Below are 14618 nucleotides of genomic sequence, written 5' to 3' on the forward strand. Positions count from 1 at the left end.
ATCATGGTACTCGAACCATGACATCACCTCTCGATCTGCTACTTAGAACCCCTGGAATACTCCCTGCATTGAGTGTGGGTCCTCTTCTTTCAGTAGTACGGGCCCATACTACTTGCCACATCTACCCATACTCTCTGCACGGACCATCCCAGATTCCCTAAGTAGCTACTCGACCTTCTCATCACCAATACTCTACTCTATCAGCGTACTTATCTGACTAAGGTCACTTCCTAGACTCTTTCCAGGTTCTCACACATCTCCATGATCAGCTGCTGAGAAACTCCTTATGATGCCATTCATCTAACTCCTGAATATCGTCACATTCACTTGGTAGCCGACTCCGATCGTCGGGAGTTCCACAAAGCACGAAGCAAGCAACATTCGGGCATCAAATAAACACATTTAACTCGCTCTAGGTGATAACTCCACTAGCTCTACTCATACTCAAAAGATATCACCGAACTCTACAAATCTACACAAATCCCTCTCTACATAGGATTCCTGCTGGATACTCTTACTCAGCACATACTCGAAAGTGCGTCACTGATAACAACAACTCCTAGGCTAAGGCATCACAAATCAGGCCACTCTAGTCCTAAAATATGAAATACCTAGCCTATCTCTAGCATGCAAAATATCTCATAACATATTTCATAACACAAAGGTAATGGTATTTTGGGAAATCACCGTTCGGGCTCTAGCTGATTGTACACACTGCTCCTTCCACTTTCTCTTAGGATCTCTTACTCATTTTAGAAAAAACATTTATTTTGAAAACTTTCCTCATTTCCTCGGTTTGGGTCCAGATATACCTGAAGGTACATCGGAATCCCTCAAACCAAGGCTCTGATACCAACTTGTAACACCGTGAAAATTTAAAACAATTTTTCATTTTTAAAATGCATACTCTTCATAACATATCTTATAAAAATCTCTTTTATTTAGTTATAAAGCACAACTCCATTATTAATCCAGGATCCTCTTAACTCTTTCTCTGGTGTGTACAATCAAACCGGTGTCGTCCCGCGATCCAGATTAGAAAAAACCTATAAAACATAACACATAACACGGTAAGCACGAAGCTTAGTGAGTTAAAATACCACATACAACACATATTAGCCACTCGAGGCTATAACTATGTTTGACCCTCTGGTCAATGTGTCTCAGTGGACCCTCCAGTTCCATAACTCTGTGGACCCCCTGGTCCTAACTCTATAGACCTTCCGGTCCTAACTCTGTAACTCTGAAACATACATAGCATAAATCACATAGAAATAATGCAATGTATCACATCATATAAATAGCATACAAAATACTCTATCACATAACTCTAATTACCACTCTAGGTAAAGTATAGTGAGAAGACTCACCTCGGATGAAGAACAACTCCTATAATCACTGTTGCTATGCACCGGACTCTAACTCTGTGCGAAACGCACAATAACCTCAATTAGGAGCTAAGTCCAACTTCTCACTTATTGGGTCTAAATGTAGAACACCTAATAGTCCATTAATGCCCTAAGCCCATTGGGCCCACCAAAGCCCAATAATAAATGGGCCCTCATGCGGTCCAATTCCCAACCAAAAAGGCAAGTCCAAACCAAAGGCCCAAAGCACATACATACACTTCTCTAGTCCAAGACTCTATTACATGAGGTCCAAACTCCCGGCCCAACACTCAAGGCCCAACAAAATGCTTAGCCAAAAAACCCCCAGCAGGAGTTACGCAGGGCGTACCCCCTGGTACGCTCAGCGTACCCAAACACTCAAGAAATTGATCGGGGACCTCAACCCAGTACGCGGGGCGTACTGGGATTACGCGGCGCGTACCCTCAAACTTGCTTAATCCATTTTCTAGGTCTTAACCCGTTAAAACCTTAGCTCAACTCTTGGATCTGGTCTTCCTAACATCTCTTACTCCATAAAGTTAACAACTTTAAGCCTTTGCATGGCTGATAAGGTCACAACACATAAAAACTCTTACTTTCTTAACCCAAAATGTTCATAACTCATGCATGGGTAGATTCACATGATCAAGGCCTTATTTTTGGTTCTCCACCACTAGAAACACGTAAAAGGACAGGTTATTCAACTCTAAAGTGCATCAACTCATAAACCCTCATGCTTGGGACCAAAAACCCTAAAATGGACCCTAATATGCACAAAACAAAAAGAGAGGGAAAGCTTGGAGCTTTATACCTTCAAATGGTGCTCTAGCCCCAAGAAAGCTCAGATCCACAGCCGGTTCTTCAACTTCACTCCCTTCCACGCTCCTTCTTAACTCCCAAAAGCCCATAAGAACACAACCAAGCTCATCATGGCCACTAACAAGCTCAAGAACGGATATTAGGGTTTGAGAGGGCTTATTAACTGAGGAAGGTGGCTAGAAATGAGACCATCTCTTTCTTTATATAGGGGCACTTCATTTAATTAGGGTTTCCTTCTGTGCCTAGTACGCCCAGCGTACCTCCCCTGGTATGCCCAATGTATTAGGTGGCCCTTTCTTAAGAAACACGTGTATCTGTACGCTAAGCGTACGTATACGTACGCCCAACGTACTTCGCTGCCAAAGACCTCACTTAGGGACTTATCTTGCCAACTCTCCCAAACTTCCATAGCATCTTCGAAATGACTCGAATATCAAAAATCCTCTTACCTACGAAAAGGTAATGAGATGCCCTACGCTTCTAGCAACTCGCCTCCACCCGAGACCTCCTTGCCCCCGACTCGCGGACCATGAACCCTAATCATGGATAACTTGAAACCGGATGTTACACTTATTTAATTTATTTTGTCAAGTTTGATTGAAAGATCCATATGTGTTAAATATTGTTACTTTATTCCATATTTATGAATTAATATAGTTTAGATGATCATTCTGACTGTGTTAATTTGAATCATAGTTGTCAATGATGATTGGTAATTACGACTAGAGTTTGATCAAAACCTAGGGTTAGGAAATAAAGTGATGAAATTTAATGTGTGCGTATGAGTATATGATCATTCTATGCATGAATTAATTCCTATGATCATTAAGCTAATAAAGATCAAATCTTCCTTAATACAAACCAAATACTGATTTGCATGATTGCTTGATCACTGAATTAATAGTTGTGTTGAAATCAAAGGATTAGTAGTCTGATCATTATGCTAGTCATATTAGGAATCAGTGAGTAATGAATAAATATCCATTGCACTTAGTAGTTAGTTAGTATTTTGAGATCAAACTTAGTAGTTAGTTAGTATTAATTCCAACAAGGACGGTAATCGGGTGGCGAGTTTGCATAGACTATAGGAATCTAAATGAGGCCACATGCAAGGATCACTTTCCATTGCCTTTTATTGATCAAATGCTTGAGAAGCTTTCCGGTCATCTTTATTATTGTTTTTTTGATGGGTTTTCAGGGTATTTCCAAATTCCAATCGACCCACAAGACCAAGCGAAGACCACTTTTACATGCCCGAGTGGAACATTTGCATATAGACGCATGCCTTTTGGGTTATGCAATGCACCAGCTACTCTCCAAAGGTGCATGATGGCTATCTTTCATGATATGATCGAAAGGTTTATGGAGGTTTTTACGGATGACTTCTCGGTTTTTGGGTCCTCTTTTAAAGGTTGCTTGTCCAACTTGGATCTAATGTTAGCAAGATGTGAGAAGACCAACCTTGTCCTTAATTGGGAGAAGTGTCATTTTATGGCGAAGGAAGGAATTGTGCTAGGACATAAGGTCTCAAGGAGGGGGATAGAGGTGGATAGAGCAAAGGTGGACACTATAGCCAAATTGCCACCTCCAACAAATTTCAAGGGGGTAAGAAGCTTTTTAGGCCATGCGGGGTTTTATAGGCACTTTATTAAAGACTTTTCTAAGATCACAAGACCCTTGACTCAACTACTTTTGAAGGACGCCCTATTCAACTTTTCTAAAGAATGTCTTTAAGCCTTAAATTTGTTGAAAGAAAAGTTGACTACTTCACCTATTATGGTAGCTCCAAATTGGAGTCTCCCTTTTGAGCTAATGTGTGATGCTAGTGACTTTGCGGTGGGAGCTATTTTGGGACAAAGAATTGACAAGCATTTTCAGCCAATCTGTTATGCAAGCAAGACATTGAATCTGACTCAAGAGAACTACACTACTACCGAGAAGGAGCTGTTAGCAGTGGTATACGCTTTTGAAAAGTTCTGGCCATACTTAGTTTTATCCAAGACAATCGTTTTTACCAATCACTCCGCGTTGAAGTATCTATTTGCCAAACAAGATGCGAAGCCTAGATTGATACGTTGGGTTGTACTTCTACAAGAATTTGATATCGAAATATGCGATAAAAGGGATGGAAAACGTAGTTTCCGATCATTTATCAAGACTAGAGAACCCACTTTTGGAGCAGCTAGAAGAAGATCAAAATTGGGGATGATTTTCCCGATGAATATAAATTGGTAGTAGCGGAAGAAGTGCCATGCTTTTAGTCATGTCTATAGCCAGTTGCTAAGACGATTCCCACTCAAGCATTCTCATTCAACAGTCTATCAATGCTGCCTTATTTAGTTCAAAATTACTTTCTTTCTACTAGTTCTTACATAAGCAATTTGCAGGAAGTAAACGAAGTCTTTCCTTCCGAAATCCACTCCTGAAGTCACGTCTTTCAGTATTGGGACTGAAGTCAAGTACTTTTGAGTTGCTCTTTGCCCAAAGCCCTCTTTTCGACTTAGAAAGACCAACTAACAATAGCTTTAGCATCTCTTGAGTTGGAAAGGTCTTTATAGAGCTAAGGGGAAGGTTTGGAACCCTAGTAGCAGAATGGAATCAGCGGGCTGACTTCCATGCTATTTAGCAACAAAATACATCCCAAAAGATTTGACTCACCAACAAACGAAGAAATTCTTTTCGGAAATTAAATACTACTTTTGGGATGAGCCATACCTTATCCGAAGCTGCACGGATGGAATGATAAGAAGATGTGTATTCGGGAAGGAAAGTCAAGACATTTTGGCACACTGCCATAGTGGACCCGCCGGAGGACATCATGGAACACATTACACCGCGAAGAAGATTTTTGATATTGGGTTCTATTGGCCTACAATTTTCAAGGATGCTGCTCAAAATGTCAAGGAATGTGACTCACGCCAAAGAGCGGGAAATATATCATCCTGAAATGAAATGCCCTAACATAGCATCCAAGTATGTGAAATAGTTGATGTGTGGGGGATTAACTTCATGGGACCCTTTCCTATGTCTAAAGGAAATAAATACATCTTGGTGGCGGTTGATTACGTATCTAAATGGGCGGAGGCACAAGCATTACCCACTAATGATGCTCGGGTGGTGGTACGATTTTTAAAGAAATTATTCTCAAGATTTGGAGTTCCTAAAGCTCTCATTAGTGACCGGGGCACGCACTTTGCCAATGATCAATTAGCTAAGGTGTTGCAAAAATATGGTGTTCACCATAGATTTTCAACATCTTATCATCCTTAAACGAGTGGGCAAACTGAAGTTACAAATAGGGCGTTGAATAGAATACTAGAAAGATCGGTTGGAAGTAATAGGAAAGAGTGGTCGGATAAGCTTGATGATGCACTATGGGCGTTTAGAACAACTTTTAAGACACCTATTGGCACTACACCATATAGGCTAGTCTATGGAAAACATTGTCACTTACCGGTTGAAATAGAGCACAAGGCTTATTGGGCATTAAAGATGTGCAATTTTGATCTCGCTGAACTTAGAACTAACCGGTTAATGCAAATGAATGCCTTGGAAGAGCTTAGGAATAAGGCTTACACTGGTTCCTTGATTTACAAAGATAAGACCAAGAAGTGGCATGACAAAATACTCAAGGGTAATAAGGACTTTTACGAAGGACAAAAGGTGTTAATTTTTAATTCAAGGCTCAAACTATTTCCGGGCAAGCTTAGGACACGGTGGGATGGTCCATTTATAGTAAAGAAATTTTTTCCACATGGAGCTATTGAGCTAATATCAAGAGATGAAACTCCTTTCAAGGTCAATGGTCATAGGGTGAAAAATATATGAAGAAGGAATTCCGAGAAATGAAGAACTTGAAGAAGGGCTGTTGCTAGTGTTGGATTAGTGTCTAAGTCCATAACTATTTTGGTATGTACTTGACCCGATGGTGCATGGTCCTTTTGGGTTGCCTTCACCGAAGCAACTTGATAGGATGAATTATGGAGAAAAAGGATTAAATATAATTTATTAATATATTAAGAGAATAATATATTAAAGGAGAAATCATATTGTTTAATTAATATTCGTCAAGAATTAATAAGAATTAAGTTTGTGACTAAAAAGAGATTAATTAAACTTAAGAGACTGAATTGTAATTATAATATAATTGCAATTGGGCTATGGATTGCCTTATATTATAAGGATGGACGAATTCTATGGGGAAACCCATTAGAAATCATCCAAGGCTTTGTAAGGAAGGAGTCCATGGGTTGCTTAGGGCTTAAGCATCCAAATTAGGGTTTCCTTGTTAGATAACCCTAATAGCCTCACTATATATAGAACCCTTATACTCCAAAAACGTGGTGAACTTGTTCTCTAGGGTTTCCACACATTTTTGGTAGCCTCCTTCTCTTCTCCTCTTCATCCTCTTGCTCTTGGTGTTTGTGAACCATTAGAGGAGTGACATTTGTGACTTTAAGCTTTCTAAAGTCATTACAAGGAGAATTGAGATTGTTATTGCTACATAACAATCAAGGTATGATCTAAACCCTAATTTATATGTTACATTGATTATCATATGCTAGATCTCGGGTTTATAGTCTTGGATAAATTACATGTACAATAGAGAAACCTATATCGAAGCATTAGGGTTTGTATGAGCACATAGGATGTTCTTATGACCAAAACTCATCAGTGGTATCAGAGCCTTGATTGGTTTCTATTGTATTGATGCATTATGTAGCTGAACATCGTATTCTGGCTTACTATTCGACCTGAAGCGGCGAGTCACTACTTGGACTCGGCGAGTTCCAAAGTGTGACTCGGCGATTCGGAGCGTCAAACAGAGGAAATTTCGGATTTTGTTGCTGTTTTGCTTAAGGATAATTACCATATTCATTTTAAACCTATAAAATACGAATTTTATTGTTTCTTAAAGAATATCCTTGCCAAAACACAAGATAGTTACCAATTGATTAGATAATAACTTCCTTATATGATAAAGATTGGATCATTTGTATTAATTGGGTAATTTATTTTGCAAGAAATTGAAAATTGGGTCAAATATAGATAATGATGAAATTAATTGTTTAATTTATATTGTTTGTTATTTGATCTTTGTGTTATGAAAAGTTTCAATTTTTCCCCTTTAGGTTTTATAGTTTAAATTTGAACTCAAAAGTTTAGTTTTGAAATTTGAATAGTTGAAACCCTAATGTTTTGAAAAGGTTTCAAAACTTGCCCTCAAGTTTTGGAATTTAAATTTTGATTAAAAGTTTAATTTTGATGTATATTTAAATTCTAAACCTAAATGTTTTGAAATGTTTCAAAACTTGCCCTCAAGTTTTGGAATTTAAAAGTTGATGAAAAGTTTAATTTAGGAATGTTAAATTCTAAAACCCTAGTATTGTTTTGAAAAGTTCAAATCACACCCTTATGTTTTTATTAATTAATTAAGGTGTATAATTAAAAGAGGTTTAATAAATCCATAAAAGTTTAGGTTTACAATTTAATTGAATTAAAAGTATAATTGTTAAATTTGACCTCCTAGTATTTTAAAAGTGTAAAATACACCCTACACTATATATAACATTAAAAGTCTAACATTATATATATATATATATATATATATATATATATATATATATATATATATATATATATGTATGAGTAAAAGTCAGTCTTATCGTTAGTAGGCCTCATTCACGAAGCTGGTCTATAAGGGGTGTTTAAGGAAATTGCCTATAAAATGGCGATTGAATGGGTATCCACTCTTACCCACCGCACCCTTGACTAGTGGAGGGTCGTTATCTGAACAGGTAGGATAGGACAAAACCTTCCATTATAAGTATAATGAAGTACGAAAGTAACTAAATGTTTTACAAATTCCCAATCTTAGTTACTTAGGAAAAAGTAAATTGATGCAATTCCATGAAATTACACTTTGTGCCCTTGCGAAGACGTTAGTGGAGCGTGTGTGGTTTACCGACACACTAAATGGTTCTAAGCAAAGGTAGCAAAGGGTGACTCAATGTTTGTCATAGTTCGGTGGAGCGTGTGTGGTTTACCGGCACATCGAATAGGTGACTGTAACATGTGAGGGCACCATGTAACTTTGCATGGTAATTCACACCCGCTTTGTGATCCTCGGCATCCCAGTCACAAACTAGAGGGGCATATCGAGATTTAAACATGCCATTGAAATGTTCAATGAATCTCAAAGGATCCAGGAGTTTTCATAGATTTAAAACTTAAATTTCTTTTTCGTTTTTCATGGTGGAAATTAGTGAATCGTCATTCACTTACCTTCAAATATTCTGCAACTAGATTACGGCATCCCTTTTCTAGGTTGTAGCGTATTGTGTTGGGTCCTAGCCTTAATATCTCATTTGGGTGATTTATTAAGGACTTAATCAATCAACTAACTTGAATTCGTTTTCTCCTGTTTTGTAGATGTCAAAGTATGACAACTATGGTCTTCCCAAATCCCGTGGAACAAGCATTCCGCATGAAGATGATATTCCACGATTCGATCGAGGAACAAGAGATCATGCTTCTCTTCCTCCACCTCCTCCAATTATTCTCCTTAACCCACAAGTTCGAAGACTTGAAAAGTTCAAGCTCACTCAAGCCCTTTTGGCAAGTAAACATGAAGATGGAAAGTCGGTGTGTGCACACGTCCTAGGGATGAAGTCACACATTGATATATTAAGAATGTTGGGATTCGTTGTCTGTGAGGAGATGGCTGTTGATTGGGTTCTTCAGTCACTTCCTAACTCATATAGTGAGTTTGTAAGAGAGTACTATATGATGAACTGCGACGTGACCCTCATAGATCTCACCTATATTCTTATTGCCGCTGAATCAACAATGGTTTGGCACAATAGAAAAGAAAAGTTGATTGGTGAATCTGCCTTCAAGACCTCTATGGATATACACAATGGCAATGAAAGACATGCTATGATCAAAAAGTTTGATCATAAGAGAAAGGCAATGTCTGAAGTAGTTCCATGTCCTGTTCCAAAAGAGTCAAATTGCTTTTATTGCCAAGAGAAGGGGCATTGGAGACGAAGATGCCCTATTTACCTAAGAGATCTAAGAGATGGGAGAGTCAAAACGTATGGCTCTGCTTTAGGTAAAATCCATTGACTAACTCTTTTAAGCATCTATTCTAGATTCTTAATACATATTGTGATAAGATTACAATTGATGTTTTGTAGGATCGAAGAAAAGAAAGGAAGCTTAAGGGAAGAAGTGAGCAGAATCTAACCGTGAAGGAATGGATTTCGATCGCATTACTTGAAGATTAGATTCTTGAGCTACTACTTGGAGTTAGAATAAGATTGCTAAGAAAGATGTATTAGCATAGTTTTTCAATGAATTGCATTGTAAGGACAAATTTTTCCGCAATAAAATAAATTTTGATTTTAAATTTTATTTATTTATCCTTACAATGGCGTGTATGAAAAATTGATTTTAAAATGTTTCTATTATTAGCAATAATGGATTTGATTCTTAATTATGTTTTTTGTGGAAATGTCGAGAATTTACCAAATAGGGAGAGTTTCTCATCGCCCAAGCTTCAATTGGACAGAAACTTGGAATCATACAACTTGGTTGCACGATGAATGAGAAATTTCATATTTGGAAATTAGACAGATTCATTGACAAAGTGTCAAGTGAAGGACTAGGAGATCGAGTCCACAAGGTTGCGTGTTGATCAAGTCCACCATAAGAGTAACAAGATATTCGTCATGAATTTACTAAAGGTTTAGTAAATATGATTATACTTATAAGATTAAGTGTAATTCTGAATTGATTGAAAAAGTTTAAATCAATAGCAGAACGAATAAGAAGAATCAAGTAGGCTGAAAGATAAAAGTTTCTCCACTCTAAGAAGAAAGGAAAGTACCTTTTATGCTTTATGATAACTCTTAATGATTAAGAACCATATATCAATTGATCCTCTAAGTGAGTCTTAGTACAATTGCATTTCTAAGAAGAGGAATCAAGAATTGAAGAAATGGTTAAATCAAGAAGTCAATCATACTTCGTTCCAAAACAAGTCTTAGAGTTAAGATTGTGAAATTGAGTGATAAGTATGAAGAAATGGAAAGTTGTGATGTCTTGGATAAGACAAAGACCAATTAGGACCAATTTATGAAGTGTTTTGATAAAAACTACACTAACTCTTTAATATTTGTTTGTCAAGAAATGTTTATTGACAAGAGAATCTTATATGTCAAGGAGTCAGTGGGAGTCTTAATGGTCTTGAAAAATTTCAAGAAGAAATCAAAATAGACCTTATCGATCATCACTAGCACACGAGTTGAGGTTTACAACCTATCATGTTGACATTATTTTGTTTCTGTGCCGTTCCAATTAAGTTAATTATGCATGTGAGTTCTATGAGTTCTCATTTGAATGCATAAAAGGCAAGGACCTTGATCAATGAAAAGTACATTGATAGGAAAAGGTGAGCTGCTTAACTACTTGGAAGACATGGTGGGCAACTGTGTTACCATAAGGCAAAGAAATCAATATTAAGAAAGTTCGGTCCATATGAGTTTGAATTTGCCGTAAACTTTGGTTTTAACAAATTCACATGGATAGGAACACATACACCATTAAAATCTAAGTGTCATAAGATTCCCTCCTTCATGAAAATGACTGTGAGGAAATGCTTTCACTAAGAGAAATTTTAAAAGATAGTGACTGTGAAAATTGGATTCTCGACCAAAGTGTCATTGGCAAAGTGTCATTGGCAACAATGGACTTCATGTTGTTTCCTTAGGATGATCCTTAGGAATGAATGAATGAGAAATAGCTGATTCTTAGGGTAGATCCTTAAGAATAAAGAAGATAATGGGGATGGGTAATTGGGTTGATTATTTGATTGTTTAAACATAATAATTATATTATTGTGGGTTGAAAACCCTATGTACTCACCAGGTTTCCCAACCTGACCCACTCAGTTTATTTATATCACAGGTGTTGATATGAAGTGACACTACACTGAGAGATTTAAAGAGATGTAGATCACTAGTGTAAATAATTGTAAGTTTTGTTTATGCTTATGTTTCTGTATTAACGATGACATCCCAAACGTTTTAAAATGAAATAAATACGTTTCTTCGAAAATGTTTTAATAACGTATTTACCATGTTTTTCTGGGAACAAATTCCGCAACATTTTTATAAAATGAAGTACTCTGATTTTTATAAAGCATAAACAACATCGGTCTTTTCTGGCCGTGAAAATGGGGATGTCACAGTAATTGTAACGCCTGCAGATCCGGGCTAGTCAATTTAGAGGCAATAGGGGTCGAAAACGACTTTTCGACAAAAAGATTATTTAGAATAAATAATCTTAACCAAGTTGTAGAATATGTCACAGGGTTTCCGTACATATAAAGAATGCCGAAATCCGAGTTATAACGAAGAAGTTATGACCCGTCGAAGTTTCGCGTCGGAACCGGCACGGCGCCGAGAAGCGTAAATAGTAAATTTATGATAGAGCGAGATTTAGATTTAGCGCTCTAAACGAAAGTCGTAGAATATGTTAAACTAAGAACTTCGATAAAAAGAACGCCCAAATCTGACTTCGTATGAAGAAGTTACGATTTTTCGAAGTTTCGGATTAGCAGTGTACAGTCCGAAATTCGAATATTAGATCGAGCGATTTTTAGCCGACACAACCTAAACGAGAATTGAAAATCTCATTATTAGTAGTGTAACAATAAAAAGACAGACGAAAATGGACATCGGATGAAGAAGTTATGAGATTTTAACGGACCAATCCTGTCCCGACCTGTTAAAAATATAACTTTAAAAATAAAGTCAAAATTAGCCGACGGAGTCTAAACGAAAGTTGTAGAGTACGTCTCCACCTACGCGTGGATATAAATAACGTCAAAAACGGAGTTCGTATGAACGAGTTACAAATTATAATAGCATATTTACGTATTAAAATAAAGTATAAATCATATATACGTACACATATATATACATATGTATATATCATTAGAAAGGTATCGACGATGCGGTCATTATAAGACTAATGTTGAGTTCTTTCGACATTAGTTTAGTGCAAATATCATTAAATCTATTTAAAATAGTATTATAAAGGGGTGTTTAGTTGTTTATATAACTATAAGGTCATTAAGTAATTATGGAGGGTAGTTTTTGTAAATTCAATTACTATAAATAAGAGGCTTGGGCTCTCATATTTCTTGCACCATTCTCTTGATTCAAGAGTCTTTCTCTCCTTATCCCCCGAGAATTTCGGTCCCTCGTGATTCGACTTCTCTTTCTGTAGTTTTAGTATAGTAAGGTGAGCGCTGAAGCGCTGCACGAATCTTTCTTAGAAAGATTCAGCGACGAAGTTCTGCCCCTACAGAGCCCGACTCCTAGCTAAAATCCCCTTGTAAGTAAGTTATGCTTATCCTATTTTAAATATAGTTTATATTTAAAATTAGTATTGTTATTATAAATTTATAATAAATATTTGAGCTATTATTATGAATTATATAAGTGTTGTTATAATATCTTTTTAACTACTCGCGGTACGGGGAATCTGGTTTAAAGGGCCGCATAGGGTTGTTGGATTTCAGAAGTGCTATATGCCAAAATGGTCCTGCCCTCCGGTGTTTTATGTCTGGCCCCTGTCTGTACATAGTGGTTGGAAAGTATTGTTTAAACGCTTATATAATAATAATAATAAGACTAATAATTAGTCACGGTAAATCTTAGACTAAAATCTAGTGGTAATAATACTAGGTTTCGTCGAAGGAAATTATTTTAAAGTAAACGAAGCGCTGTCCGAGTACCGAGTCACCACCTCCTCAAGTGAGTGCATGGTCCCTTTCATCTTACACATAGATATGAAGTATTTTAATATAAATTACGTGTTATGTGTGCATATTGTCTTAATACTTGCTGTCTATGCTGGTGAAAGATTTTTATACATGTTTTAAATGATTTAAACTGTATAAAGTATTTTATATCTACAAAATATGTTGCGTAAAACATGGGTAGATGAATGATGAGGGATAAAAGCTGAAATAGAGGAACATTAGTAGTACGGACCTAGTGCCCTATAGGTAATACATTGGCAGCAGTGGACCAAGTACCCTATAGATGAGCACTGGCAGCTGCGCCACAACCCGTAGATGTTTTAGATCTACGATAAACGTCCTAGCAGCTGCGCTCTAAGGACAGTATCAACAGTTGTGCCTAATAGGGAGCCTTATGACCATGACAGTGGCGTTAAAAGGTCAATACCGGCAGAAGCGCCTCATAGGAAATGTCCCAATTTTGGCAGCTGTGCCTAAGTGACAAGATTAGCAGCTGCGCTTGACCAAAGTGTCATTGGCAACAATGGACTTCATGTTGTTTCCTTAGGATGATCCTTAGGAATGAATGAATGAGAAATAGCTGATTCTTAGGGTAGATCCTTAAGAATAAAGAAGATAATGGGGATGGGTAATTGGGTTGATTATTTGATTGTTTAAACATAATAATTATATTATTGTGGGTTGAAAACCCTATGTACTCACCAGGTTTCCCAACCTGACCCACTCAGTTTATTTATATCACAGGTGTTGATATGAAGTGACACTACACTGAGAGATTTAAAGAGATGTAGATCACTAGTGTAAATAATTGTAAGTTCTGTTTATGCTTATGTTTCTGTATTAACGATGACATCCCAAACGTTTTAAAATGAAATAAATACGTTTCTTCGAAAATGTTTTAATAACGTATTTACCATGTTTTTCTGGGAACAAATTCCGCAACATTTTTTTAAAATGAAGTACTCTGATTTTTATAAAGCATAAACAACATCGGTCTTTTCTGGCCGTGAAAATGGGGATGTCACACAATGCTTATTGAATTTCTTAAGTTCATGTTTCTAATACTTAGTGTTTTGATAATCTTTTATCAAGGCTTCTTGAACTTATACACCTTTGCCTTAGGTAGTTCATATGTGTAAAAACAATTGCCAAACCTCACAATTCAAATTATGGAAAGGGATACCATAACCATAATCGAATTCGAGAATGCAATTTTACAATCACTATCTTCTTAAAATATTTCTTAGTGAAAGCATTTCCTCACAATCATTTTCATGAAGGAGGAAATCTTATGACACTTAGATTTAAACGGTGTATTTGTTCCTATCCATGTGAATTTTTCAAAACCAAAGTTTACGACAAATTCAAACTCATATGGATCGAACTTTCTTAATCTCGATTTCTTGCCTTATGGTAGCACAGCTGCCCACCACGTCTTCCAAGTAGTTAAGCAGCTCACCTTTTCCTATCAATGTACATTTCATTGATTAAGGTCCTTGCCTTTTATGCATTCAAATGAGAACTCATAGGACTCACATGCATAATTAACTCGATTGGAACGACACAAAAACAAAATA

This window comes from Lactuca serriola, chromosome 8, assembly GCF_051521515.1.
Source record: "Lactuca serriola cultivar US96UC23 chromosome 8, Lser_US96UC23_V15, whole genome shotgun sequence".
Lineage (NCBI taxonomy): Eukaryota > Viridiplantae > Streptophyta > Magnoliopsida > Asterales > Asteraceae > Lactuca > Lactuca serriola.